The sequence below is a fragment of the Bactrocera neohumeralis genome, unplaced genomic scaffold (assembly GCF_024586455.1).
Source record: "Bactrocera neohumeralis isolate Rockhampton unplaced genomic scaffold, APGP_CSIRO_Bneo_wtdbg2-racon-allhic-juicebox.fasta_v2 cluster10, whole genome shotgun sequence".
Taxonomy (NCBI): Eukaryota; Metazoa; Arthropoda; class Insecta; order Diptera; family Tephritidae; genus Bactrocera; species Bactrocera neohumeralis.
The window spans coordinates 3,029,173-3,033,835 of record NW_026089623.1 but is presented as its reverse complement, the minus strand read 5'-3'; the positions used below and the strand labels follow the sequence as shown (position 1 = coordinate 3,033,835).

At 34.4% G+C, this 4,663-nt stretch overlaps 1 long non-coding RNA gene across 1 annotated transcript; it reads right to left on the bottom strand.

The window, feature by feature from the left end:
• Positions 1–1,902: 1,902 nt before the first annotated feature.
• LOC126764965 (uncharacterized) lies at positions 1,903–2,406 on the bottom strand. Its single transcript, XR_007668171.1, has 3 exons — positions 2,312–2,406; positions 2,056–2,243; positions 1,903–1,991 (listed from the first exon to the last, which is right to left on the bottom strand). It is a non-coding gene; the product is annotated as an uncharacterized LOC126764965 (long non-coding RNA).
• Positions 2,407–4,663: the final 2,257 nt, after the last annotated feature.

Here is a 4,663-nt window from a genome sequence, read left to right as displayed (position 1 = left end):
GTATTCAGCGAGGTGGCTCGACTCTTTGATCCTACTAGATTGTTATCGCCTGTTGTCGTAACCGGGAAAATACTGACCCAGCGATTGTAGTCTGCCGGTCTATCTTAGGACTCACCATTATCCGACGATCTTTGCCGCGAATGGCTGAAGCATCGGTCACATCTTACACAGCTTAATTAAATTTGTATCGCACGATAAATGAGAATGATTCCACCTGTTAAAACATCGTTTCACGGGTTTTGCGATGCTAGATAGAGATGACATCCCCCTTGTTATGGCATCACATTCGTTCTTCTCATAATCCAGCTGATTGTGCCAGTAGAGGCATCATAGGGATGATCTACTTGGACAGTAGTGATCTTCCTCTCAGCAAGGATAAAACAGATGTATTAGTCGCCGAAAACCGCAAAACGAACAAAGTAATTGTACTCGTGTCACATCCGTTATATACTCATCGTTCAAACAAGCATGCTATTCTGTTAACTGAACGTTTCAGTAGTATCACTAAATTTTTGGGAACGTTTGCCATTCAGCCTTATCATGAATATTCGCGTGGAATAGTTCACCAGCGAAATATTTCGTTCACCCGAAATCGTTCACCTTACCATGAACGCAGAAAGATTTCGGGTGAACAGCATTTCACATCGAAATTTCGAATGTGAGATGACAGCTGTCAAAACGTCAAATAAAATATCGGGTGATTTTTTAAAGCTTGATAACTTTTTTTTTAAAAAAAAACACATAAAATTTGCAAAATCTCATCGGTTCTTTATTTGAAACGTTAGATTGGTTCATGACATTTACTTTTTGAAGATAATTTCATTTAAATGTTGACCGCGGCTGCGTCTTAGGTGGTCCATTCGGAAAGTCCAATCAAGAAATTTTCAGTGAATGGGCCCTAGAAAAGTTGGCAGAAAATCCGCTTTTTTATCGACAAATTTTGTTCAGCGATGAGGCTCATTTCTGGTTGAATGGCTACGTAAATAAGCAAAATTGCCGCATTTGGGGTGAAGAGCAACCAGAAGCCGTTCAAGAACTGCCCATGCATCCCGAAAAATGCACTGTTTGGTGTGGTTTGTACGCTGGTGGAATCATTGGACCGTATTTTTTCAAAGATGCTGTTGGACGCAACGTTACGGTGAATGGCGATCGCTATCGTTCGATGCTAACAAACTTTTTGTTGCCAAAAATGGAAGAACTGAACTTGGTTGACATGTGGTTTCAACAAGATGGCGCTACATGCCACACAGCTCGCGATTCTATGGCCATTTTGAGGGAAAACTTCGGAGAACAATTCATCTCAAGAAATGGACCCGTAAGTTGGCCACCAAGATCATGCGATTTAACGCCTTTAGACTATTTTTTGTGGGGCTACGTCAAGTCTAAAGTCTACAGAAATAAGCCAGCAAATTCCAGCTTTGGAAGACAACATATCCGAAGAAATTCGGGCTATTCCGGCCGAAATTCTCGAAAAAGTTGCCCAAAATTGGACTTTCCGAATGGACCACCTAAGACGCAGCCGCGGTCAACATTTAAATGAAATTATCTTCAAAAAGTAAATGTCATGAACCAATCTAACGTTTCAAATAAAGAACCGATGAGATGCAAATTTTATGCGTTTTTTTTTAAAAAAAGTTATCAAGCTCTTAAAAAATCACCCGATATTAACAAAGAAACCAAATTGAACGCATTTTACTTTAGTGAAAAATTTAAAATGATTAATATAAATTTAAGGAGACTGCTGTTAGCAGATGAAAATGTGCAAGATCAAAGAGTCGCTCGTAGAAAGATTAGGGATGCTTCAAATCCGCTTGAATTGCAGGATCAATTGTAAATTTGTGTATAATTTGTAAATAATTTGTGATGCAAATAGTATACCACCCACCCCTACCGTCCCAGTTACATAAATAAAGAAGTTCATCAGTGTACAGACTTAACAACACATTATGTACACTATCTGAAGTACCTTTTATCCTCAAAACGAATTGTTTCTGTAAATAAAAATAGTATGTAAAAACTGAATTGTTTATTGAAAAAAGTTTATATATTACTTACCGTTGTAGCAGCAAATTCGTCGCCTTTCAATTTTTCGTCCATTTCCAAAGGGTGGAAGCAATTTCGGTTTGAACCTTGTCGACATCTTTACCAGTCATTCGGCATACCGATTGATGAATTTTGCGGATGAGGACCTTGCATTCACGAACCGTTTTTTGCTGCGCCATTTCTTCACTTTTATGAATAATCTGAAAAAGAAACAAAGAGACATGTAGAGAAAAATAATAATGTATGCATATAAAAACTGTTCACTTACATTTTCTTTTAAATGCTTATCGATTTTAGTTTCCAAATCGCATACCCTCGTCGTCAAATCGTCAAGCTGTTTGGAAATAGTGGTTAAAATGTCAATAACCTTTGGAAAAAGGTTGGAAACATAATAAATTAAACAAATTTAAAGAAATAAATTATATGGATGTTAGATTACCGTTTCCTTCCACAGGTCGTTTTGAAATGTTGACCTCTGTATTGTAGCAACCAGACGTGTTAAACTTTTTACGCTTTAAATGTAATTGGTCTACAATAACAAAAACGTAACAATATATTGAAACGAAATTTTGTAAGTTTACATTTATTTACATACCTTTTGCGGGAGTTGAAGACGTTGTTGGACAATCCTCCAAGTCAATTTCGTCAAATATATTTTCCATCTAATTGAGAAATAAAAATTGGCAGTATCAAAGTTCTTTTCCAAAAATTTATGAAAATGTAATAAAATGAGCCGAGAAAAATATATGTACATAAAGACTTAAAAATCCTAATTTGAAAATTTATGAAATAAATGATGTAGAAAGGGTATAAGGAGAAACTTTCCCTCATGTGAAATAGAGAAATATTTGTAAACTATGTCGTCTTTTTTGATTTTAAATACTTTTTTATCTAATTTCTTCGCTACTAAAATACCTAAACCCGATGACGATTCTAAAGGTTCTTCAAAATAATTTTCAACATCTAAAAAACAATGTGCAGATACCATAACGCAACCAGATTCGTCTGACATAGTTATTACTTTTATGGGCCCTAATTTTTCACTAAAACAATAACAATCTTTTTCTTTTTTAAATTCTATATTAAATAAATTAATTTTTAAAGTTTTGTTGGGTTCAATGTTTGTATTAGTTCTTTCATCAAGTCTTAAATGCAATTGCTGAAGGATTTTATTCGGTTTATTTATAAGTTTTTTTAAATATTGCATATGGTTTTCAAACTTATAGGCTGAAAACTGATCTAGAGGACCGAATTGCTTAGTGCAGTCAGTTAAATGCAGTAAACCATGCACGTTATAACTAACTAAATGGTCTCCGTATATATTCCCAAACAAATCAACGAATCCTTGTAATATTTGTTGGGCAACGTTGGCTTCAGTACTATATGATTTTTCACATGATAACAGCCTTTCCTGCGTTCAATAATAAAAAATGGTAGTAATGGTCACTACTAATACAATGTTTTAGGACAAATATGCCTACATACAATAAAAACTGCCTAAACTCTGTCGCTTTCCAATTGCTGATTTCATCTAAACTTCTACATATCCTGCCAAACTCAGAAGGAACTAAATTAGAGAGAAAAGTTATTTTTTCGTTAATTTTGCTTACATTTATATTCCCTTTCTTAATTAGTAATTGAAGCAACTTTTTACATCCACCAAGATCTACAAGATTCATCGGGTCTAATGAAAATTGGGAGACCATATTGAAATTAGCTAATTCTAAAATGCTTTCTCTAAATTTAAATGGATTAATATGATGTGATTTATCAATTCTATTTTTAAAAGACAAGTCAGTTCTTAATTGATTAACTCGTTTTGAAAAACAAACTCTTCTCTCTTTGTATTCTCCGATTTGATCGCATTTCGAACAGCTGGTTTTTCCAGTGTGCGATTGCACACCTGTGACAAAAGCTCGAGCGGGAGAATCACAGCAAAATAAACGAATGTTAAATTTCTTTTTAACGGAAGAAGAACCTACCTGAAGACCATTTTCTTTTAAATAAGCTACTTCTTCACAAAAGTCTTTTAAGAAATCGTTAATATTCCAGGGTTTTTCTGTTCCAGAAAAACATGCTACTGTAAATGGCAATTCGTTTGGAAAATCAACGATGGACGCTAAAATTGGCCATAACACCTTATAAGAATTTTTGAATAATCTAAGACCATCTATTCCTATATCAAGTACAATGCTATCTTTTATTTCAAGGTGAGGAAATGAATTTTTCTCAAAATAATTTTGAATTCCTCTATATAAAAACGCGCCACTTGGAATGGTTTCAATATTAACCTTTTTTCTACTTGTACCTAATAGACTTTTTGCTGTTAAGGGCAAATCCACTAAACCTATTTTTCGCAAGGTTTGAAGCAAATCAGTCACTGTATTGTGGGACACTCTATTGCGTAAAGCCCAAGCTTTTATTTCTTTGCATTTATCATTTTTCACTACAATATTCACATTGCCACTATCACTATCAATGGTATCTTGGCTATCATAATCATTTAAAGATACATATATCTACGGAGCTCAATTCTTCCACATTTGAATCACTATCAGAATTCACATTAATACTACATATTTTGGCAAATATGGAGGCACTGACATTAAAAGCCTTTTTT